The sequence below is a fragment of the Papio anubis genome, chromosome 17 (assembly GCF_008728515.1).
Source record: "Papio anubis isolate 15944 chromosome 17, Panubis1.0, whole genome shotgun sequence".
NCBI classification, from domain to species: Eukaryota; Metazoa; Chordata; class Mammalia; order Primates; family Cercopithecidae; genus Papio; species Papio anubis.
The window spans coordinates 70,505,434-70,530,609 of NC_044992.1; the positions used below are offsets into that span (position 1 = coordinate 70,505,434).

General features: G+C 54.7%; 1 protein-coding gene across 1 annotated transcript in view; it reads right to left on the reverse strand.

Annotated features, from left to right (window-relative positions):
- TIMP2 (TIMP metallopeptidase inhibitor 2) overlaps positions 1–13,147 on the reverse strand; it is a 71,828-nt gene extending 58,681 nt beyond the window's left edge. The window contains exon 1 of the mRNA XM_003913522.3: positions 12,727–13,147. The gene's annotated coding sequence lies outside the window, so the exon portion shown is untranslated. The remainder of the gene's footprint in view (positions 1–12,726) is intronic.
- Between the last annotated feature and the right edge of the window lie 12,029 nt (positions 13,148–25,176).

Here is a 25,176-nt window from a genome sequence, read left to right on the forward strand (position 1 = left end):
TTCTGTTCCTGGCTTATTTCACTTAACATCTTCCAGTTCCATTCATGTTGCTGCAAGACAGGATTTCATTCTGTTTTATGGCTGAGTAGTATTTCATTGTGTAGATGTACCAACATCCACAATGAAATACTATTTCATTCTTTAGCCATTCATCTGCTGTTGGACACCGAGGTTGATTCCGTATCTTGGCTATTGTGAACAGTGCTGCCAGGACCATAGGGTGCAGGTGTCTCTCCGATGCACTGATTCCCTTTCCTTTGGATAAATGCCCAGTCGTGGGACTGCTGGATCATATGGCGGTTCTATTTGCAGTTTTTTGAGGAACCTCCACCATAGTGACTGTACTACTTTACATTCCCACCCACAGCGTATACGAGTTCCCTTTTCTCCCCCTCCTTGCCTGAGCTGGGCCTTTCTGACCATCTGTCCCCGTCCCTTGAACTCTTGATCTGGATTGAGGGAAGAAGGGCGGCAGAGGCGAGCTGGGGAGCAGGGAGGAACCAGGCTGTCACAGGAGAAACAGGACCTCGCGAGCCAGCCATGTGGAATGGAAAGGAGAAGCCGATCCTCCTGCCCCACACTCCTGCCTTTCTTCCTTAAGGGCTCTTGGACAGAGACTGCAGGTTTCTCAGAAGCACTGTCCAGGATCTCAACATTCTACAAGGGGTTGGGACAAACTAACTATCAAGCCCCTCCAGTGCTATTGTGGTGGTGGTGGTGGTGTTGTTGTTTGTTTGTTTTTGAGACAGACTCTCACTCTGTCGCCCAGGCTGGAGTGCAGTGGCGTGAGCTCAGCTCACTGCAACCTCCACCTGGGTTCAAGTGATTCTCCTGCCTCAGCCTCCCGAGTAGCTGGGATTACAGGTGCCCGCCACCACACCCAGCTAATTTAAAAAATATTTTTAGTAGAGATGGGGTTTCGCCATGTTGGCCAGGCTTGTTTCAAACTCCTGACCTCAAGTGATCCGCCCACCACGGCCTCCAAAAGTGCTGAGATTACAGGTGTGAGCCACCATGCCCTGCCTCCACTTGACTCACTCATCGAAAATTCAATATTGGCTAGGCATGGTGGCTCACACCTATAATCCCAACACTTTGGGAGGCCGAGGCAGACGGATCATTTGACGTCAGGAGTTCAAGACCAGCCAGGCCAACATGGTGAAACCCTATCTCTACTAAAAATACAAAAAAAAAAAAAAAAAAATTTAGCTGGGCATGGTGGCACATGCCTGTAATCTCAGCGACTGGGGAGGCTGAGGCAGGAGAATTGCTTGAAGCCGGGAGACAGAGGATGCAGTGAGCCGAGACTACGACACTGCACTCCAGGCTGGGCAACAGAGTGAGACTCTGTCTCAAAGAAAAAAAATCTCCCATGGCACCACACTGAAGGGTCTGATCCTGCTTTTACAGAAGAGGAAACCAAGGCTCAGAGAGGCCCACTGTCAGGATTCAGAACCAGTCCCAGTTGACTCCAAAGTCCAGGCTCTTTTCTCCAATAGTTTTCGTGTCGTCTCTTTTCTCTGAAATGTCCATTTCCTCATTCGGTCCTTGGTTAAGCGGCAGCTGTTGGCAGGTGCTCTGACCAGGGCCTCCGCTACCACGATGGGCCTTGGCGAAGCCTGCCACCCTGCCAGTCTGCTTTGCCACATCTGTGCCAGGAAAGCCCAACCAATCTCTCCCGATTACAGATCAGAAAGGGCCAAATAAACTCTCAACCCAAGCCAGATTCTTTCCCCGAAGATACAGCGCGGGAGTCTCGGTACCCACAGAACAGCCCACCGCAGAAAGCCAAGCTTCAGCCTGAAAGTCCATCTTCCCCGCTCTAGCCCACCCATGTGCTCAAGAGCACAGAAGAGGCAGGTGAAGTCATCGCATCTTCAGCGTCAGCTTGGAGAATGACACCCTGCAGGTTCCACTTCTTCCCAGGCCACCTGCTTACTTCTGGAAAGCAGGAGCAGGCAATCGGGGGAGAGAGGAGCCAGCCACACATGGACTGGGAAGCCCGGACCTGCGCCATCAGCCCACGATGACTTAGGTGGGGATCAGAAAAGGTTTCTATGAAGAGCCAGCTGGTAAGTAATTTAGACTTTGAGGCCTATACCAGTCCTTGATCACCGCCATTCAACTCTGCTGCTATAGCACAAAAGCCAAGTGGGTTTGGCCTTACCAGTGGGCATGGCTATGTTCCAATAAAACTTTATTTACAACAGGCCAGGCACCGTAGCACAAGCCTGTCATCCCAGTACTTTGGGAGTCCAGGGCAGGCAGATCACCTGAGGCTGGGAGTTCCAGACCAGCCAGGCCAACATAGTGAAACCCTGTCTCTACTAAAAATACAAAAATTAGCTGGGTGTGGTGGCAAAAAGAAAAAAAAATATTTACAACAACAGGTCATCAGCCCAGCAGTGGGTCTACTTTGCCAATCCCTGGAAAAAGCCAGCAACATTTTGGGAGGCCAACTGCTGGCTACAGGACCTCGCCGTACCAACGAGGTCCCAGCTACTTAGGAGGCTGAGGCAGGAGAATTGCTTAAACCCAGGAGGCGGAGGTTGCAGTGAGCCAAGACTGCACCACTACACTCCAGCCTGGGCGAAAAGAGCGAAACTCTGTGTCGGGGCCGGCGGGGGAGGGAGGCAGGGAATTCTAGGCAATGGATACAATCAGGGGCGATTTTTCTTTCTTTTTGCTTAAGTGTCTTTTCTATGATTAACATGTATAGTTGTGTAATTATTTTAAAGTTAGAAGGCATTTGGGACGTGAATGGAGAGACAGAGAAGTTTTCTTTAGGATGGAGAGAGGCGGAAGGGACGAATTCCTCTGAGAGGGTACAAGGGCTGACCTGGGAGAGCGGGCAGCTGCTACTAGCCCTGGGGCCTGCCTCACTTCCCCTTGAGTCCTGAGAGGCACAGATTATACCCCAATGTTTTATCGCTTCTTGAGAAGATTATTGGCATTCATCTGCCTTCAAAACTTTGGCTATGCTGTTTTTGTTTTTTGTTTTTTGTTTTTTGTTTTTTTGAGAGGGAGTCTCGCTGTGTCTCTCAGGCTGGTGTACAGTGGCCCGATCTCGGCTCACTGCAACCTCCGCCTCCCAGGTTCAAGTGATTTTCTTGCCTCAGTCTCCTGAAGAGCTGGGATTACAGGCACCCGCCACCACACCCAGCTAATTTTTGTATTTTTAGTAGAGATGGGGTTTCATGATGTTGGCCAGGCTGCTCTCGAACTCCTGACCTCAGGTGATCCACCCACCTCGGCCTACCAAAGTGCTGGGATTACAGGGATGAGTTACCACACCCAGCCAAGCTGTTTTGTGTTTTTTTTTTCTTTATAGACAGAGTCTTGCTCTGTCCCCCAGGCTGGTACAATCATAGCTCACTGCAGCCTCAAACTCCTGGACTCAAGTGATCCTCTCACTTCAGCCTCCCAAGTAGCTAGGACTATAGGCACGTGCCACCACCCCCGACTAATTTGTAAAATTTTAATTTATTTTATATAGAGATGAGGTCTTGCTGTGTTGCCTAGGTTGATCTGGCACTCCTGGGCTCAAGTGATCCTCCTGCCTCAGCCTCCTAAAGTGCTGGGATTACAGGCGTGAACCACCGTACCTGGACAGTCTGGGCCTTTTTTTTTATTTTTTTGAGATGGAGTCTTGCTCTGTCACCCAGGCTGAAGTGCAGCGGCGTGATCTCGGCTCACTGCAACCTCTGCCTCCCGGGTTCAAGCGATTCTCCTGCCTCAGCCTCCTGAGTAGCTGGGATTGCAGGTGTGCGCCACCACACTTGGCTAATTTTTGGATTTTTAATAGAGACAGGGTTTCACCATATTGGCCGGGCTAGTCTCAAACTCCTGACCTCATGATCCGCCCACTTCGGCCTCCCAAAGTGCTGGGATTACAGGCGTGAGCCACTGCGCCCAGCCCAGTCCGGGCTTTTGAAAGTACTACGCTCTGAACATTTTTCTAGGTCATAAACACAAATCTGTAATATCATGTGAAATGTCTGCTCACTCTGTCGAAGCAGGGAGAAAGCTTAATTGATTTAGCTTATCTCCAGCAGACAGGCAACCCTCATGAACAAGGCCAGCCTCAGGAGCTTCTCTCCCTCCTCAGTGGCTCCATCCATCACCCGTAGAGCTCCAGCCCAGCTCCACAGCCTAGACCATCCTTCCCTAAGCCAACGTCAGCCTGAATCAGCACCATTCTGTTGAGGCACCTCCTTTTAAAAGCTGTCTCTCTCTTTTTTTTTTTTTTTTTTTGAGACAGAGTCTCACTCTGTCACCCAGGCAGGAGTGCAATGGTGCGATATCAGCTCACTGCAACCTCTGCTTCCCAGGTTCAAGCGATTCTTATGCCTCAGCCTCCTGAGTAGCTGGGATTACAGGCAGGCACCACCATGCCCAGCTATTTTTTTTTATTTTTAGTAGAGATGGAGTTTCACCATGTTGGAAAGGCTGGTCTTGAACTCCCAACCTCAGGCGATCCACACGCCTCGGCCTCCCCAAGTGCTGGGATTCCAGGCGTGATTCCACCGTGCCCGGCCTAAAAGCCATCTCTTCTTCTACTCTATTTCCTAGCCAGCTGACCCTGAGCAGGTTCCTCAGTGGGCCTGTGCCTCGGTTGGATCGTCTGTACAATGGGGATGAGGATAGGGAAGGAAATGGGCTAACACTAGTGAAGAGCAAGAACATACCTCCAAGCCCTCGGCACCTCTGCCAGCTGTTATTGTTGCCACAGGCACCTCTGCCAGCTGTTATTGTTGCCACAGGCACCTCTGCCAGCTGTTATTGTTGCCACAGTCATTATCACCGTGTCATGATTCACCTCCCCGGCTGCTCCCAGGCCTCCCTCAGGGCCGGGTGGGGAGGCATAAGAACACAAAGACAGGGAGAGCCAGGGTTTGATGCAGAAAGAGCCGGTGTCCCCCACTAGCTCCAAGAGCTTCCTGGGAGGCAGGAAATTCGCCTCTGCTTTTTGGCGGTGTGGAAGCGGAGGCAGAGAGAGGCCACCTGTCCCAGATCGCTCTGCTGGACTCAGTCTGGGGCCAGCATTTGACCCCTGCTCACCCTGTTTGCTATGAATGTCAGTTCCCGTGGCTACTGCTGGCTCCCTTCCCCCTCAATGCTCCGTTTCCTGTTCCCTCCAAGGCCCCGTTACACAGTTTCTACTGTCTGCTGAAGTTCTAGCTCAATTCCCTCTCGCTTGGACTTTCTGGTCACCAGATTCCAGCAGAACTCAACAGAGACCTGCACTCGCCTGAGCTCCCGACCAGGTTAGAGGGCAGCTGGCTCCCAGGCACTGGGTCAAGTACCAGAGGCATCTCCCTCTGTGTCCGCCCGTGACCCATGGCCCTGCTCAGGGTCTGCCTTCCATCCCTTGGGTCTTCCCCAGTGCAGGTGCGAACTCTGCTCCCCTGGTGACTGTGAGCCTCTCAACACCACCTTCCTCCTCGGTGTCATCCCCCTCCTGTCCACCCCTCTCCCCCAGCACAGGGGCCATAAAGCCTTCCCCGGGGTCCCACTCCTGGGTCCCACTGCCCGTTCTCCAGGCTTTGCTGCTCCGCCTGGGCTCAAACCCGGCCACACTTTGTTCTAATCACTCTGTCCCTCTGTGGTACACTCTCTACCATAGCCACCCTGGGCTCCCCCAACCCCCCCAGGACCTTTCCTTGGGGCTTATCTTAGCTCTGATAAGATCCACCCCTCAGGGCCCACAATCTCACCACTGTCTTCACCAGGATAAGAGTCTCTAGCACCAGGTGCAGCCTGCAGGATGATCTTCACATTCCTGCGCTCACTTCCCTGAAGACAGGCACCATGGCTTTGGTGTTCCAGACCAGCCTGGCCAACAGGGTGAAACACATCTCTACTAAAAACACAAAAATTAGCCGGGTGTGGCACGGCATGGCATACGTGAGCACCTGTAATCCCAGCTACTGGGGAGGCTGAGGCAGGAGAATTGCTTGAACCCAGGAGGCAGAGGTTGCAGTGAGCCAAGATCACACCATTGCACTCCAGCCTGGGCGACAGAGCGACACTCCATCTCAAAAAAACTGAATTCCTTGAAACACTTGCCATAGTATTTTTGTGTGTGGTGGGCACCCAAATTCTACTGTAAAACAAAATATAAAAACCCTTAAGCGAATAAATTCCATAAGAAGCAGGTATTTAAGACATAGACACCAGGCCCTTCCTAACTGTTGAGGTCTGGAGTTCCTTCAGGCCACGTGTGGTCCAGCTCTGATCAGAATTTCAGACGAAAAAGCAGCTGCCGTCTACCAAGGATGCCTTCCCCATGGAAGACAACCACAGAACCTCCCAGGTCTTTGGAGCCATCCCTGAGACCAGCTAGGAGGCCAAAGGACACTGTTGGCATCCTTTCCCCAGAGCTAGTTACAGATCTGCCTCAGACACCCCCCATGGTGGTAATGTCTGAGCAGACCCTGGCTACCCAGGGCGGCCAAGTGCAGAATGAGGGTGCGAGAGCAGAGAAAGGCAAGATCGTTACCATTGCTCAGCTCTGAGACCAGGCAGATACTCATAGCAAACAGAAGACTTGAAACCTATAAGAAGACCCTTTTAAATGGCAGTGACTTAACCTTTGGAGGGCCACATGCCCCTTTGAGAAGTTGGCGGCTGCCACTGTCCACAAAAAAACATGTACGCGTGCGCACGCACACATACACACAACTTCACTTACAGTTTCCGGGCTTGTGACCACCCCCAAGCCCACCAGGCCTATCTCCGGCTGGGTGTTCATACGCTCTGAGTTAAGACCCCTCTTTTATAAAGACTGTTCCTCAACTTGCTTCTTAGAGCAAACACACTCTCAACCTGACTTGCGGGGGCTCCAGAAGCTTTCCCTGGGCTCCAGTGTGACCTGGCTGACGGGGGAGTAGCTCAGCCCTCAGTTGTAAGGTGGGGGTCATCGGGGCTGGGTCTCTGTGCCCTTCCCTCTGCTTCTGGACAGCCACGCCCCAACAAATGCACAAGGGCACCAGGGCGTCAGGGCACAGACACTGGGGACTCCAGCCCACTCAGGTTGCAGGGGTCCAGGCAGGTGGGCCCTGGGAGGTCCTGAGGACACCAGCTTCATCCTGCCTGCCACTCTGAGACATCCATGCTCCTGACCATCTCCCCATTGGGAAGTCTGGGTCTGCCCCCCTTCCCTCCTCCCAGCAATCTCAGGGCAGCTCATCTGCTTGCTTACCCCGCCCCCCGACACTGAGGTGGTCAGAGTCTCCACACTTTCTGTTCAGACCCATGGGCAACAAAACAAAACCTTGGCCAAAGCACTCACAATATCAGATACTCATTAAAAAATTATACATAGGCCGGGCACCGTGGCTCACGCCTGTAATCCCAGCACTTTGGGAGGCCAAGGTGGGCAGATCACTTGAGCTCAGGAGTTTGAGACCAGCCTGGGCAACATGGCGAAACCCCATCTCTACAAAAAATTCAAAAAATTAGCTGGGCATGGTGGCTGCTTGGAAGACTGAGGTGGCGGGATCGCTTGGGCCTAGGAAGTTGAGGCTGCAGTGATCTGTGATTGTACCACTGGACTCTGGCCTGGGTGACAGAGCCAGACTCCGTCTCAAGAAAAAGTAAAAGACCATCTTAGCCATGCAACCACTTGCCCTCAGTCCCTGGTTTGTGAGCCTGTGCATGCACCGGGGGATAGAGGGAGCATCCAGGGCACGCTCCCCTCCTGCCCCAGCCACTGCCACGTCTGCCTGTCTTGGCTTCCTTCTTATCTCCTCCTCCCTACTGTTGCATCCGTCCTCGCAGCTGCCTGAGAAGCCTTAGGCAGCCCTCTTGGTTGTTTCGGAACACACGAAATTCAACCGTACATGCGACCCCCACTTCATCAAGTCAGTGGTTCTGCGTCAGGACCGAGGCGGCTGCCTGCGCCTCTCGGTCTCCCAGGAGTCATCTATGCCCTGTTCTCCATGTGCTCAGATGTCACCACAGGGTCTGAGCCTCTCAGCCCACACCAGTGGCATCTACCTAGCAACCTGGCTGGGACAGCAGGGAGGAGGGAGGCAGGTACCCAAGCCCACCTGCAGCTCACAAACCACAGGCTGGGACTGTGGAAGTGGCTCCGCACCACCAGAAGGGTGCAAATGGCGGAGGCCCGAGACACTCCCAGGCTGGCACTGTCCTCAGATTGCATATAGGGAGAAATGTGTGTTGTTGGGAGAGCTCCTTCGAGCACCTGCCGTACCTCCAGGCCGCGCACAGCTCTCCCTGCTCTTCCAGTCTCCCTGCCTTGGGAGCTGCCAGCAAATTCAGGGGCCAGTGACTCCCCTGGCAGATCCTGTCCCTCCAAGGACACTGTTCAAAACCAAGCCAAAGAGCCCCAGTTCTCCCCGCAGCTCCCTCCTCAACCTACCATGGGGCCTTCTATCCTCACCTCTTGCGAATGCATTTCACATTGTTACATGATTACTTCTGAATTTTGGTTATTTCGAAAGTTTATCTGTTGTTAATTATTTACCCAAACCACATTGAGTGGACTGACTTTATACCACAGCCTGGCAGTTGAGGAGGGGAGGCCTGCTCACCACGCCCTGCAGCGGGAACCCCCTTCCACACTGCCTGGTGCCGAGATGTACAGTTCCACCCCCTGCGTCCCCCACGACAGGGATAATGTCTTGCTTCTCCCTTACATCCCCTGGGGCAGAGGCAGCCACTCCATAATTGCTTGTTGAAACACAGACAAGCCCGATTCGAAAATCAAGATGAACGAAACTAACAATACAGATCAATCACATACTTTGCACAACAAGTCGCCAACAGTTTCTTTAAAAATCGCCACCCCTGCCCCCTTACATGGAAGGCCTGACCCAGCTCACGTGAATCTGATGCTGTGTTGCTTTTCCTGAGCATATGTCCTGAAGACAGAGCCATTTTTGACTGCGTGCTGTGTGTTTTCTGGGGTGGCCCCTACTCTCTGTCTGGTCCCTGTCTCTGTGTCCCACAGGAACCATGTCTCCCTTGGCTGTTCACCCCAGGAAACAGCAGGTGTTCCCCTCTTGGCTGTGGACCCCTCTCTAGCTGGAGCTGGAGATCTTGGGGGGGGTTGCAGAGGGCCGTTTCTGGAGATGGGAACATGTGGGGCAGATGTCATCACAGAGGTCTTCTAGGATAATGTGGCTTTAGGTACCGCCATCCAAGCCAGAGAAGAGGTTTCATTCTCTGCATCCAGAGAGCTCCTGGCTTTACCCTTGAGTCCAGAAACCAGCCCAAGCAGCCTGAGTCTGCCAAGTAGCTCAGCTGGCTAAGTGGCTCCAGGCATGGTACTGCCTGAATGGTGAGCCCAAAGCTAATTTCCAGCCAGATCCCTGTAGCTGTGCAGGCTGGCAGTAGATGTGAAGGATTTCACTGGGTGAGAGGGAGCCGGGCCAGCAGCGCGCTTGAATAGTGCTGTAACTGAGACACAAAATGCTTCCCGTTTGTGCTGGTCTTGCTGGAAAGGACGAGGACCTGGGGCCTTCCAGGAAGAAACCAGGTCATCTCTTACCATCCCTTATCCTAAACATCACCATCTCATAATGAATTATCTTTGCCGACCACAGTTCCAGTCCTACCAGCTGCAAGAGCTGCTAGGGAGATACCTCCCAGAAATCCTCAGCCGGGCAGACAGAAATCTGACTGTTTCTTAAGCCAGTTGCCTCTTGTAGACACCAAGCCATTTAACAAGCCTGCGTGCAGCCCAGAGTAAAAGGGGCCAGCTCGCCACATAACAAGCCTGCCTTTATTAACCCCCACTGTACCCCCTTTCTGAGACCCCTGAGTCACAGCCCTGGTTAAATCACCTGTGGGCCTTTTAAACTGCAGAAGCCGAAGTCTGAGCCAGATGCTCTGCATCTGCAAAGGGATCCAGACCTGAGTAATCTTTAAGAATCTCCCAGGCAATTCTGCTCTAAGCCAGAACGGGGAACCATCGCTGAGAAAGTCACAAACCTGCATCGCTTCAAGGAGAATCGAACACTGGAGAATAGACAGACCACTGTCGTCCCTGTGGGATTTGTTCCGGGGCCCTACCCTGGGATGTCCTGGGTTGTTTATCCCAAGTTGGTTGAGCACGGAAAGGGTGACTGGGAATAAGAGACGGCAGCCTGGATGTACTGGGTCGAACTGTGTCCCCCTCAAATGCACATCTACTCAGATCCTATGAATATGACCTTATTTGGAAATAGGGTATTTGTTGATATATCAAGATGAAGTCATACTGGATTAGGGTGGGCCCTAAATCCAATGGCTGCAGTCCTTATAAGAAGACAGAAATTTGGCCGGGCGCGGCGGCTCACGCCTGTAATCCCAGCACTTTGGGAGGCTGAGGCAGGTGGATCACCTGAGGCCAGGAGTTCGAGACCAGCCTGGCCAACATGGCTTAATCCCCTGTCTCTACTAAAAATACAAAAAATTAGGCTGGTGGTGGCAGATGCCTGTAATCCCAGCTACCGAGAGGCTTCGAGGCAGGAGAATCTCTGGCTCCTGAACCCAGGAGGCTGAGGCCAGCCGAGTCGAGATCTTGCTACTGCACTCCAGCCTGGCTGTCTCAAAAAAAAAAAAAAAAAAAAAAAAAAAAAAAGAAAGAAAGAAAAAAGGAACAGGGAAATTTGGACACAGAGACACCCAAGAGAGAAGCCCATGTGAAGACAGAGGCCGAAATGGAAGTGATGTGTCTACAAACCAAGGAACATCAAGGAGAGAGGCCTGAAAGAGATTCTCCCTCTCAGCCTCGGAAGGAACCAGCTCTGCGGACGCCTTTTCGGACTTCTGGCCCCCTGAGCTACAGAGAATCCATTCCTGTTCTTTTAAGACTCCCGGTTTGTGGTCGTCTGTCACAGCGGCCACAGGAGGCGAATGCCCTGAGCTCTGCAGTGCACCTCTGGCATCTGACTGGGCCTCTGAGCTGGGATGGGGTGAAAAGTTTTAGCTAAAGGATGATGTTGATGCAAAGATTTAGACACAAATGCCAGGCAACCCAGGAAAAGGAGAGTGCTGCGCCAAGCATGAAGGAGGCAGGAGGCACGAACTGCAGCCCTCCGCCCTCTGCCATCCTGGATCCACACCCCACGCAGAAACAGCTCCCAGCTTAGTGGCCGCCTTAACTTACGCCAAGCAAGGACAGAGTGGCTGCCTGGACATTCTCCCACACAGCTGAGGAGTGTGTGTGTGGGGGCGGGGGGAGCGGGGAGGAGGGTCCCAAGGCCCGACTCCTACGAATCCACCTCCCAAGTCCTTCTTGCCGCAGCCTCCTTCTGGGCCTTGGCTACACATCCTGCCCCACCACGTGCTGGTCAGCCAAGGAGCCTGGACAGGCCTGCATTCCCCATGGACCCCCAGAGAAAGGCCCATTATGGCTCCCTCATCAAAGGAGCCTCTCCTTCACCCCCAAATCTTGCTGAGCACCAAGGCTAAGCTGGAGAAAAGACCTCATTTCTCCCAAACTGGGTTTTGTGGAAACTGTGACACAGGCACACGCCACGCCTTCCACCCATGTGGCCTGAGCCACCTGAGACCTGCGATCCCAATAGATTGGCGCAACTGAAAACTTCCCCAGCTGGGCAGGCAGCTCCCAGGGCTAACTGGGGTGGGGCAAGAAGCCGTGGGTGGGTATGGGAAGGGCGTGGCTGACAGCAGGAGAAAAAGAAACTCCCACCTCCACTCTGGGCAGGTGAGGGGCCCCCGCCTTGCTCCATCTGCCCTGGACAGGCCACTCGACTGAGACTCAGACATAAGGAGGAAGGAGGGCAGGGGGCTCTGAGACCACTTGCTGTGTAGCCAGACTTGCCCCAGGAAAACCATGCTGACCAACACCAGTGCTCAGAGGCTTCAGGTGGAGGACCAGGGTGGAAACTTCGGGCCAGCGGGTTCCTCCCATTTCTGCTGGTCCTCCATGGATCAGAACAAATAACTGGGCCCCTCCTCCCTCCCTCCATGGCGCCTGTCTTTGGGGGGCTAGGAGTCCTGAGGTCATGGGTATTTGCTGGGGGATCTCAGCCACACAGTCCCACGTGCCGGGTCCAGTCACCAAAGTCTCCAGCTTTTGTGGACGTCCCGAAAAAGCGGAACATTCGGGGGTCCCGGTCCCTGCCCAGCCAGTTTGCAGGGCCTCCTGGGCAGGGCACGAAAAAGGAGCCAGGCCAGGGGACGCCACCGGCTTTTCTCACCTGCCCCTCTGGGCCTGTGGAACCTGCCTCGGGTAGGGCGGGCTTCCATCTCATCCTGGCTTGATCGGGGAGCCCCCAAATGGGGCTGGTGGGAGAAGCCCCGGCAGAGAAGCCCTTCCCCACCCAGCCCCAAGCCCAAAGAAGCCCAACTCCCACCTTATCTGCGAAAGTTTCTTCCTGGGGTCCCCAGTCCTCCAGCCCCCCGCCCCCACGCCGTGTCCCCCACGCTCCCTGCCCCCAGCGCTGGCATCCCAGGGTGCGCCGCCTGCCAAAAGCCAAACTGGCTCCCTTTCCTGGGGCTGGAGCTGCGGCGGAATTTCGGTGGAATTTTGAGGTTGAGACGCATCTCGGCAAAGAGAGGGAAAGAAAGGGAGAGGAGGGAGGGGTGAAAGAAAGTCGGCTCTGGGCGTCCACTTGCAAGATTCGAGAAGACGCCGAGGGACCAGGAGGCGGGCGCTGTGGTCCCTCGGCCAGCGGCGGGCGGGCGGGGCGTCCGCGAACCCACGGGGGTCGGGGAGGGCCCGCGCGGGGCGGGGTCGCCGCTCCTTACCTACATCTGCATTGCAAAACGCCTGTTGCGGGTGCACCGGGGAGCAGCTGCAGGCGTCGGCCGGGCGAAGCAGCGTCGCCAGCAGCAGGAGGCCGAGCGCCAGCCGCAGGGTGCGGCCGCGGCGCCCATGGCGGGCCGGGGCTGGCGGCGGGGCCGCCGCCGGGGGTCCGGGCGCTGCTCGCGGCGGCGGGCTGGGGGCGCGGGCGGGGGCTGAGCCGGGGCCGAGGCGGGCCCCTCCCGCGCGGCTCGCCCTCCTCACCTGCCCCTCTCGGCCGCGCAAACTTTCTCTCCTCTTTGTCTCGGGGGCGCGAGGGGAGGGGCGCGGGGCGCAGTTCGCCGGGCGGGGCGGCGGGGTGGGGGGCGGCGGGCGAGCGGCGCTGCGGCTCCCGGCGGCCGCGCTGCCTTCTACGGATGTGTTTGCTGCGGGCTCGGGCCGTGCCGCCGTTTTATTGCGCTCGGAGGATTTTCTGCTCCTCCTCCCGGTGGCTGGCGGCCAATGCAGGCTCCGGGCGCTCCCAGCAGCCCCCTCCTCCCCCTCCGCCCGCGCCTCCCCCCAGCCCGCGCTTTTGTTGTGCCCGGCCTGGCACGTCGGGGGCTTCCCGCACCACCTGGCGCCCGCGGCCCACACCCGTGCGGGGGTCCCCGGACGCCCCCAGCCCCCCGACCCCTGTCCCCGCTGGGTGGCCTTCTGCGCCCGGGGGCCCTGACTCAGCGCGTGGGACTCGCGCCCCGTCCCTCCAGGGCACCGGGCCACCCACCCGCCACCCTTTCCCCTCCAGCTCGACTCTGGAGTGCTACGCTGCTCCGTCCCCCGCCACCCCGGGGTCCCTTCGAGCTCAGCCTCGAGGCGAGCCAAGGGGTGTCCTTTGGAGCAGGGGCCGTTCCCTATCGCCGCCTCCCCGTTCCTGTGGGCGGGTGGCCAATTGAGAAACAGACAGGATCCCTTTTTCAAATGGAGGCCTTAGAATTTCAAGTGCGCCTGGCCAGTTTAGTTGGGGGGTGGGGGTGTGGTTACTGTGAACAAAACAGGATTTTATATAAACTGGCCATATTTTTGACCAGCCAACAAGAGACGGGGGTGGGCCCAGGCGCCCAGGAGCCAGTAGGATCGCAGCAGAGGCATTGGCTGGGCTCCGCTCACAGTTTCCTCTCTTAGCCCACAAATGTGGGAGCCGAAGGACTTTTCCCAAAACAGTTTTGTGTTCCAGGAAAGACCCAGGCATATGAAGAGATGAACATGTGTAGGGTGGTGAGGCGGCCTCCTGGCTGTGAACCTGCCTGCGCCCGGCTGCGGGCACCCACCCTGCACATCCGGTGTGTGCCCCGAGGGGCTCCGTGGACACTGCTGCACTGAGATCAGCATTCCAGGGTGTTTACAGTCCAGCTAGGGAGATGGAAGCCTAGGAAAATGACACAAGAAGAATCAGGGCGGGCACGGTGGCTTGCGCCTGGAATCCCTGCACTTTGGGAGGCCCAGACGGGAGGATCACTTGAGGCCAGGAGTTTGAGACCAGCCTGGCCAACATTTAGTAGAGACAGTGAAACCCCGTCTCTACTAAAAATACAAAAATTAGCCTGGTGTGGTGGTGCACGCCCGTAGTCCCAGCTACTCAGGAGGTTGAGGCAGGAGAATCGCTTGAACCCAAGAGGCGGAGGTTGCAGTGAGCGGAGATGGCGCCACTGCACTCCAGCCTGGGCGACAGAGCAAGACTCCGTTTTTAAAAAAAGAGAAGAATTGTCCGCTAAACTGTGCAGTGCTGACTTGAGGTATGAAACTTTGGAAAATAGTGAAAGAATGGAAAAACAGCTTCTTTCTGTTTGTGTATGCTTTGTAACAGCTCTGAGAAAAGTTAAATAAGCAGAGCCGTTATTTTTAGCACCCTGACAAATCCAAAGTCACTTTTTCAGTTTTTGTTAGCGTGAAATAGAGTTGTGTCGTTCACAAAATGATGTTTGAAGCTAACGTTTAAAAGTACAGTTAATTCAGAAAATTGTTATGTGCTGGCTGCCTGCAACCATTTCATTGTTTTCTTTCCTTCTTTTTGGTTACAAGGAGAACAAAATGCGGTTGAGCTTGTGTTTCAATTTGTCAGTTCATGATAGAAACAGGTAGCTTAGGGCCTCTCGGTCTTTTAGACAAGCTCTACACATAAATGATCAGGTACATGTTAGGGTGATAAATACTTAGAGCAGCCGTGGTGCCGACAACCAAGGGGGCGGGGCCAATATGGATGTACCTGGGAGGAAAGGCGGGCCTGGGCTCCAGGGTCAGGGGGCATGAGACTGGAACTTCCAACCCAAGGTCTCGCACCTGCGTCCTGGACTGCCCTCCCCGAAGACATCCGCACCAGCACACAAACAGGCTGGAATTGCTCCCAGGAAAAGTTAAGCAGAAATCTTGCCAGGTGCAGTGGCTCACGCCTGTAATCCCAACACTTTGGGAAACTAAGGTGGGAGGATCTGAGGAATATAGTGAGACCCTTCTCTACAGAAAGAAAAAAAAAAATTAGCTGGGCGTGATGGCGCACACTTGTAGTCCCAGCTACAGGGAAGCTGCGGTGGGAGGATCGCTTGAGCCTAGGGAAGTCGAGTCTGCAGTGAGCAGAGATCGCACCACTGCACTCCAGCCTTGGTGACAGAGTGAGACCCTGTCTAAAAACAAAACAAAAATCTTCTCTCCCCCTCAATTCCCCCACCAGAGAGTACCCTACTTTTCTGCTGCCTCTACCATTATCTCCTCCAAACAGGTCTCTAAACCAGAAGTTTCCAGCTTTCTTTTCCTCCCTTTTCTCTTGGTTCTCTCTCTCTCTCTCTCCCTCCTTCCTCCGTCCATCAACAAATACTCATTTGAGCATCTGCTGTAGCCTGGACACCGTCCTAAGAGTGAGATTCAGTGTCTAGAGAACAGAGGAACATCCCTGGAACAGCAGGTGGAAGCACGCAAGTCTCCAAGGTTGGAAGGTGCTGGACCTGGTGGAGCCCGTGGTGTGGCAGAGGAGTGAGAGGAAGGAGGGCTGAGGCAGGAGGCCAGGAGCAGGGGCTGGGAGGGGACACAGCGGAAGGCAGCCACGTTACCAGGAGGATGTGCATTTTGTTCTGAGTGAGGTGGGATCCTTTGGAGGGTTCTGAGCAGAGGGGCAGGATCGGACGCATCCTCTGGAAGGATGGGACTGTGGTGAGTGGCCCGGGTGAGGGCAGGGAGCCCAGTGAAAGGGCAGGTGCTGCAGATGCAGAGACTCCAGAGCCACAAAATGGTGAGCACAGAACCCCTTTCTGGTTCAGTGCCGTGAATGGCTGACCTGCGGCTGTAGAGTCAGATGCAGAGAGGACTGAGGTCTGAGGGGCCAAATGACTCTCCCAAGGGCACAGCAGGGAAGTGAGAGGGCAGTCCCAGAAGCCAGGCCTCCCTCACAGCCCACAACTCCCAGCTTGCTGACCCAGCCATCTCCCTGCTGCTTGGGGCCCTCAGGGTCTTGGCTCCTGAGCCAGCTTCTGTCCCATTGACCACGCTCCACCTTCTTTTCCAGTTAGGGTCCTCCCACCTCAAAACCAAGGAAACTGAGGCCTCACACTAGGAACCTAATGAAGACAGGGAGTAGACTGGAATCTGGCTCATGGCAGCACAAACCCACTTTTTCTTTCTTTTTTCTCTTTTTTTTTTTTTTTTTGAGAGACAGGGTCTTGCTCTGTCACCCAACCTGGAGTGCAGTGGCTCAATCTCAGCTCACTGCAACCTCTGCCTCCCGGGCTCAAGTGATCCTCCCACCTCAGCCTCCTTTGTAGCTGGGACCACAGGTATGCCCCACCACACCTGGCAATTTTTATTTTTTATTTTTTATTTTTTTAGACAAAGTCTCGCTCTGTCGCCCAGGCTGGAGTGCAGTGGAACGATCTCGGCTCACTGCAAGCTCTGCCTCCCGGGTTCATGCCATTCTCCTGCCTCAGCCTCCCGAGTAGCTGGGACTACAGGTGCCTGCCACCACACTCGGCTATTTTTTTTTTTTTTTTTTTTTTGTATTTTTTAGTAGAGACGGGGTTTCACTGTGTTTGCCAGGATGGTCTCGATCTCCTGACCTTGTGATCCGCCTGTCTTGGCCTCCCAAAGTGCTGGGATTACAGGCGTGAGCCACCGCACCCGGCCACACCTGGCTATTTTTTGAATTTTTTGTAGAGATGCAGCTTCTGCAAACCGCTCCTTCTCCTTGTCCTTCTCTGTGCTCTGTGGCCAGGAGGGCTCAACCTTGCAAGACAAACTTGAACACGGGGAAGGGCCGCCACCCACAGGGGAAGGGACATATGCCCCACGCCCAGGGCAAGAGAGGAAGGAGGAAAGCCGACCCCGGGTTGGGAGCTCCCTCCACTGTTTCACTGCTTTTTTTTTTTTTAAGACAGATTTTTACTCTGTCTCCCACTGGAGTGCAGTGGCGCCATCTCGGCTCACTACAACCTCTGCCTCCCAAGCTCAAGCAATTCTCGTGCCTCAGCCTCCCGAGCAGCGGGAATTACAGGCGCCCACCATCACACCTGGCTAATTTTTGTATTTTAAATAAAGAGAAGGTTTCACCATGTTGCCCAGGCTGGTCTGGAACTCCTGCGCTCAGGTGATCTGCCCGCCTTGGCCTCCCACGGTGCTGGGATTACAGGCGTGAGCCACCACGCCCAGCCCATTGCTTCACTCCTAACCAGCCCCCTTCACTTCTCATCTTGATATTGGTGGGTGGACTACCGGGGGACCATAAAGGACACCCAGCCCAGCCACAGCCTGGGGGACCCTGGCTTGGACCAGTTTAAGAGCAGAGGCTCTCAGCCTCTCAGGACAGACAGGAGCATGAGGGAGTCCTGTGAAGTGTGGGGGTGATTTCAGGGCCCTCAGACCACACTCCAGGGGCCACTGCTTCCCACGAGGAACATCGCCTTGCTCCCCTACCCACTTAGAGAGACCTTCCCGGCAGAGAGCACAGCAGAGCTGTCAGGCGTGTGTGCACCCGTGCCCAAACACACCCGGCAAACACGTGCCAGGCTGGACATGGTGCATGCTGTCTGGGGCCGGAGGAAGTGCCAAGGCCTCCTCCCTGTTGCTCCCGTCTCAGGCCACCAGGCAGGATGCCCTCCCTGCGGTACCGGGCTGGCAGGAGGACGCTGCTCTTCTCGGTGGCCTCGCCCTCCCAGGCTGGATGACAGCCATCTTCCCCTGAGCAGGTCACGTTCTCTCTCTGGAGACAGCTTGAGTGGACCCGAAGCGCCCCTACTCTTTCTGGGAGGTTCCCAGAGAACCAGATGTTCTCATGGACTTTGGCCCCACACAGCCGGGAAACTGACCCCCTGCTGACAGCTGAAACTGCCCTCAGGGGAGTGTCCCGGGCAGTCTCAGGGGGCAGGGAGCTGGCAGCTGTAGGGAAAGATGGGGACCATGTCTGAGTCTGGCTGTCTGGGAGGTGACACATCAGTCAGGTGACACATGGCTCTCAGAGAGGAGCAGGCAGCTCATCTGTGCCTCCCCATCCAGCAGGGCCTTCGACTCTTGGTCACAATGGGCACCCAGCCCAGGTTTCCGTCCCCAACGTCCACTGGTGGGGCTGTTCGCCACAGGACATCCTGAACATGACAAGAAGGTGAGACAAGAGTGATGGCTGGGCATGGTGGCTCACGCTTGTAATCCTAACACTTCGGGAGGCCGAGGTGGGCAGATCACTTGAGGTCAGGAGTTTGAGACCAGGCTGGCCAACATGGTGACACCCCATCTTTACTAAAAATACAAAAATTAGCCGGAATTCACTTGAACCAGGGAGGCAGAGGTTGCAGTGAGCCAAGATCATGCCACTGCACCCCAGCCTGGGCAACAGAGCAAGACTCCATCTCAAAAAATAATAATAATAATAGAGTGACTGGGACCCACCGTGCTTGAGAAAAGATCCACAGGCAGCATGAGCTGCTCATCTGTTCTGTGGCGAACGTGCTGAAGGGCATTTCGACATGGCTTTTATTCGTATTATTTGTCATTAGGGGCCGGGCTTCTCAGCCTTGGCACAGTTGACATTTGGGCCAGATCCCTCTTTGTGGGGGGCTGTCCTGGGCACTGTAGGGTGTTCAGCACCATCCCTGGCCTAGACCCACTAGATGCCAGCACCTCTCCAATTGTGACCATCAAAAATGTCTCAAGATATTGCAAAATGGCCCTGGTTGGAAACCACTAACCGATAAAAGTCTTCGGTCCTGAGCAAAGCAAGGTGCAGAGACATAGGAACAAAAAGGTTCTATTTCATAGAGAACAAGAATGCAGATAGGAGAGTGAAGGTCCCCACAGCCTGGAGACCAAGGCACGCACCACGCTGCTGACACCGATTGTCAGGGGAGTGAGGCCAGGCACAGAATTGATTTTTTTTTTTCTTTTTTGAGACGGAGTCTCGTTCTGTCACCCATGCTGGAGTACAGTGGCACTATCTCAGCTCACTGCAACCTCTACCTCCTGGGTTCAAGCAATTCTCCTGCCTCGCCTTCCAAGTAGCTGGGATTAGAGGCACCTGTCACCACACCCGGCTAATTTTTGTGGTTTTAGTGGAGATGAGGTTTTACTATGCTGGTTGGGCTGGTCTCGAACTCCTACCTCAAGTGATCTGCCCACCTCAGCCTCCCTAAGTGCTGGGATTACAGGCATGAGCCACCGTACCTGGCCAAAAAAGATTTATTTTAAGTGTCCATGGTATGGACAAAGTGTCTTGTGCCTGTAATCTCAGAACTTTGGGAGGCTGAGGCAGGAGGATCACCTGATGCCAGGAGTTTGAGACCAGCCTGAGAAACACAGTGAGACCCATCTTGACAAAGAATTAAAGAAATTAGGTGGCCAAGACCAGGTGCAGTGGCTCATGCCTGTAATCTCAGCACTTTGGAAAGCCAAGGCAGGTGAATCACTTGAGGCCAGGAGTTCCAGAGCAGCCTGGCCAACATGGCGAAACCCTGTCTCTACTAAAAATACAAAAAGTTAGCTGGGCGTGGTGGCATGCCTGTAGTCCCAGCTACCCGAGAGGCTGAGGCGCGAGAATCACTTGCACCCAGGAGGCAGAGTTTGCAGTGAGCTGAGATCGTGCCTCTGCACTCCAGCCTGGGTGATAGAGCAAGACTCTGCCAAAAAAGAAAAGGAAAAGAAAAAGAAAAAAGATAGGCCGGGCGCGGTGGCTCAAGCCTGTAATCCCAGCACTTTGGGAGGCCGAGATGGGCAGATCACGAGGTCAGGAGATCGAGACCATCCTGGCTAACACGGTGAAACCCCGTCTCTACTAAGAAATACAAAATAGCCGGGCGAGGGAGAAATTGTAGTCCCAGGCTACCGAGGCTGAGGTCGAGAATGGCGTGAACTCGAGGCAGAGTTTGCAGTGAGCTGAGATCCCGCCACCGCACCCAGCCCGGGCGACAGATGACCGTCTCAAAAAAAAAAAAAAAAAAAAAAAAAAGAAAAAGATAAAAGAGAAGGAAGGAAGGAGAGAGAGAGAAAGAAAAAAAAGAAATAAAGAAAAAGAAAGAAGGAAGGAAAAAAAGAAAGAAAAAAAAAGAAAGAGAAAGAAGAAAGAAGAAAGAGAGCAGAGAGAAAGAAAGAAAGAGGAAGGAAGGAAGGAAGGAAGGAAGAAAGAAAGAAAGAAAGAGAAAGGAAAGAAAGAAAGAAAGAAAAGCTAGGCATGGGGGCACGTGCCTGTAGTCTCAGCTTTTCGGAAGGCTGAGGTAGGAGGATCACTTGAACTCAGGAGGCGGAGTTTGCAGTGAGCTGAGATCGCGCCTCTGCACTCCAGCCTGGGTGATAGAGCGAGACTCTGCCAAAAAAGAAAAGGAAAAGAAAAAAGACAAAGAAAGAAAGAAGGAAGGAAAGAGAGAGAGAAAGAAAAAAGAAAGAAGAAGAAAGAAAAAAAGGAAAGAAGGAAGGAGGGAGAGAGGGAAGGAAGGAAGGAAGGAATTAATTAACTGGGCATGGGGGCCCGTGTCTGCGGTGTCAGCTTTTCGGGAGGCTGAGGTAGGAGGATCACTTGAACCCAGGAGTTCAAGGCTTTAGTGAGCTCTGATTGAACCACTGCACTCCAGCCTGGGCAACAGAGCAAAAGACTGACTCTGAAAAAAGAAAAAACAGTTTCCATAATAAACAGCATGTATAATATTTCATTTATGTGAAGTCAAATATGTGAGTGGATCTAGAAAGAAGTATACAGGCCAGGCATGGTGGTTCACACCTGTAATCCTAGCACTTTTGGAGGCCATGGCAGGAGGATCGCTTGAGCCCAGGAGTTTGAGACCAGCCAGGACAACATGGCGAAACCACATCTCTACAAAAAATACAAAAATTAACCGGGCGTGGTGGCACATGCCTGCAGTTCCAGCTGCTTGGGAAGCTGAGGCAGGAGGATCACTTGAACCTGGGAGGTGGAGGTTGCAGTGAGCTGAGATCGCACCAGTGCACTCTAGCCTGGGTGACAGAGTGAGACCCAGTCTCAAAAAAATAAAACATAAAAAAAAAGCAGCATACAGAGGTGTTCATGGAAAGGTTAGTGGGTGCGCCTGGGCGATGGGAACTCAGGTAGGTGGGTATCTTCTGTCCTGCTCTGTGTGGAGCAGGTAGTGTAATGTTCCGATGAGGGTCCGGCCCTGAAATGGGCAGCCCTGGGGGTGGGAGTGCAAATGTTCCCCACCCTTTCTGTATAACACGGTTAAAGCCTTCTTGGCCGCAGCCATCAGGGTTCACTTTTTAAAGATCCTGCTCCACCTTCCAGCCACTCTTGGTTCGTGCCTCCCTTTGGTTTTTGTTTGTTTGTTTTGTTTTGTTTTGTTTTGTGACAGAGTCTCGCTCTGTTGCCCAGGCTGGAGTGTAGTGTCACAATCTTGGCTCACTGCAACTTCTGCCTCCCAAGTTCAGGCAATTCTGCCTCAGCCTCCCGAGTAGCTGGGACTACAAGCATGCACCAGCACGCCTGGCTAATTTTTTGTATTTTCAGTAGAGACGGGGTTTCGCCACGTTGGCCAGGCTGGTCTTGAACTCCTTACCTCAAGTGATCCGCCCACCTTGGCCTCCCAAAGTGCTGGGATTACAGGTGTGAGCCACCACGCCTGGCCTTCCCTTTGGGTTTTGTTTTGCAAAGTCTATTGATCTATTTTATGCCATCCGACAGGCCATCTTTGAGAAGGTGGGACTTTGGCCTCTCTTCGTCACTTCCATCTACTGTCACCCCACCCTGCTGCCCCTCCGCAGACAGGCACCCCTCAGGGCAAAAGCAGCCATGAGCCAGGGCACCTCCCTTTAGCAAACCTGCTTGGATTCCAGCCTTCACAGCCCTAGGCCGCAGCCCCAAAGCCAGCCCTGTTGCCCTGGTCAAGTCTCCAGTGACTCCAGAAAGAGAGGAGAGGCAGAGAGGTTGTCCTAGTGGTAAGTAAGAAGCCCACGACAGGCCGGGCGCGGTGGCTCAAGCTTGTAATCCCAGCACTTTGGGAGGCCGAGACGGGCGGATCACGAGGTCAGGAGATCGAGACCATCCTGGTTAACCCAGTGAAACCCCGTCTCTACTAAAAAATACAAAAAACTAGCCGGGCCAGGTGGCGGGCGCCTGTAGTCTCAGCTACTCGGGAGGCTGAGGCAGGAGAATGGCGTAAACCCGGGAGGCGGAACTTGCAGTGAGCTGAGATCCGGCCACTGCACTCCAGCCCGGGCGACAGAGCGAGACTCCGTCTCAAAAAAAAAAAGAAGCCCACGACATCACTGGCTCCACAGACTGCCACAGGTAAACAGTTTGAACCAGATGACTCAGGCTGAAAGCACATGAACTCTTCCTGCAGGGAGGTCGCCTGGATGCAGCAGTGGTTCCACCCCTGCTTTTGCAGACCTTGCTTCATGTGGGCTGAAATGGCAGCGCCTCTCCTCTTTGTGGCCGGGTTTTGCCTCCTCTTTGATTTGGAAGCGTCTCCTATCCTGCAAGGACAGTTTGAGCAGGGCCCCTGGGCCCTCCTTCCAAGAGGCTCCTGCAGCTGTGGACCCCCAAGAGTTTATGCCGCTGAGCTCTGCTGCCTCTCCCCACCTGTCTGCTCACACACCTGTGACGCTGGCTCTCCTGGATCCTCCTGTAGACTGGTTCCTATAAGCACAAGGAGGAACATGCGAGATGCTGGGATTGGATGCTCGGGGCCTGGGGCTGGTGTTTCCTCATGCCCGGGCTATTTCCTTTTGGCCCTGGGCATGCCGTCATGTGCTTCCTTTCATGGGCGGGTTGGGGACCAGGGCCAGCGAGCAGAGACGGTCCCCAGGGCTTCTCCATCACTGACTCTTCCCAGGAAGCAGCGTCAGCTGGCGTTCTGGGGACCGGAGCTGGCCATGAGGGAGGGGTGGACGGTGAAGGAAGCGGCTGCCCAGCTCAGCAGGGATTTGTGGAGGCTGACTTGCATGGTTTCGGGTTCGCCTTGCCTGGAAGCCTGGCCAGGGGAGGCTCAGGTTTCCCGCCAGCTGGCCTTCCTCCTCCTCCTCCGTGTGAGTGACGACCCATGGCCATGATGTCATCACCTCGTACAAACAGAAGGGAGACTGGCTTGGTGGAGCTGGCGGCTGTCCCATGCTGAGTGCAGCAGTAAATTTCATTTCAAGGCTATGATTAGGTCTGTGCCCAAGAATGTCCCCTCTCTCCTCCCCTCTCCCCAGGCCTGTTTGTCTCTCTCGGTTCCTGTCCCGCCTGTTTTCCTCCTTGTCCTCCCCTCTGGTCCTTTTTCTCTTCTCTGGGGATGCTTCAGTTTCTCTGTGATATGGACCCTGTGGCCAGCAGCAGCATCAGGCCCGAACCAGACTCTCGTTACCTCCAGTTTCAAACCCAGCCTCGTGTCTTCTGGAGCCAGCTTCAGGAAGCGTGGGGCAGGTCTGAGTCCCTGGACTTCCTCCTGGGAGGATGGGTTGGGGTGAGGGGCAGAGTTCCTGAAGGCCCTCATTCAACCTTGAGCTGAAGAGCCAGACAGCAGGAAGAGCAGGCTTGGGGTGGCTGTGGTCACTACCACCGAGATCAGAGACAGCGAGGCAGGAGAAAGGTGAGGAGGAGCCAAGCTTTTTGGAAAGCGAGTCAGATCCTTCTTGCCATTCCCAGCTGGTTTCTGGAGGTTTGGGTCTGAGTCATTAACTCATTTTTTGGCATGGCCACCCTTCCTCTCAGCCTCGAGAGGGCCCCTGGGCTCTGTGGACACCTGTGACAGTCCTGCCGCCCATCACACTCAGCCTTGCCTCCAGCATGACCGGGCCACCCTGGTTCTGTCCTGGTGCTCTCCGGGCCAGGAATGAGGCTGACGGCTTGTCACCCCTCAGTGTCACCTGCGTTCACCAGCCCCTGCTTGCCTCCCCTCGAAGGTGCCACCCGGCCACAGAACCGTGTTGCCGTGGATGCCCGTGAGGAAGGCTCCAAGGTCTGGACAGGTGGTGTCCCACCGCACCTGCACTGGGCTGGGCTGCTTGCAGGGGTAGAGGGTGCCCTGGGTCGTTGTCGGTGCTCCCTGTCCTGTGGGACTGTGGTTCTGACCCCTTGGAGGAGGTAGCAGAACACCCTGGATGTGGCCTCGTCAATGAGAGAGCCCACATCACTCCCGGCCCCATCAGACACTGCCTGCCCCACATTCAGCCATCCTTCCTCATTAAGACCAGCCTGGCCTCCAACCTGTGCTCACCAGGCAACAGCCAGTTGAGAATGAGGCGATGCGCTGCAGCCCCGGGGAGGGGCCCAGCTGGGGCGGGGCGGAGACGCAGTCGTCCTAGCAACCGGCAGAGGTGGACACCGCATTTCTGTGGCTCATCACCCTGACTTCATCTGGACTCCCTGTATTTTCTCTCATAGATTTCTCATTCTCATGTCTGTCTCCCCTACTGACTGTAACCTCTTAAGGCTATAGTTCATTTATTCATTCAACAGGTATTTACTGGGCACCAGCCATGGGGCTGTGCAGACACCAGGGAAATGGATGGGGAGTGGCCCCTCCTTCCTGCAGTGCAAACCATCCTTTAATATTACCTTCTCTTTTTCTGGATAGAGAAGCATGTCAACTTTATTCTGCAATGGCTTATCTTAGCATAAGACATTTCTCTTAAGGGCAAAACCAGCTTCCCAGCATCCTTGCCTTGGAATCCTCACCCTCTGCAAAAACACACAACTTTAATATGAAAGAGACAGAGACCGTTGTAAAAAGTGTGCTGAGTGCGGTGACTGTGGTGCAACCCAGGGCAATGGACGGGTGCCAGCAGGGTTGGGGTGGTCTGGGGGCGCTGTCTGGGATGTCTCGAGTGAGACCTGGAGGTTGAGTCAGGGTGATCCAGGTGGAGGAGGCAGGTGCTGCTTCAGACCATGGAGCTAGCGGTGCTGGGAAGCCCATAGGCCGGAGGACACCCAGGACTCCAGGGGGTCAGGCTGGCTGAGCCAGAGCTGGGTGGGGGCAGAGCCTGGGCTGTCGGCACAGGGG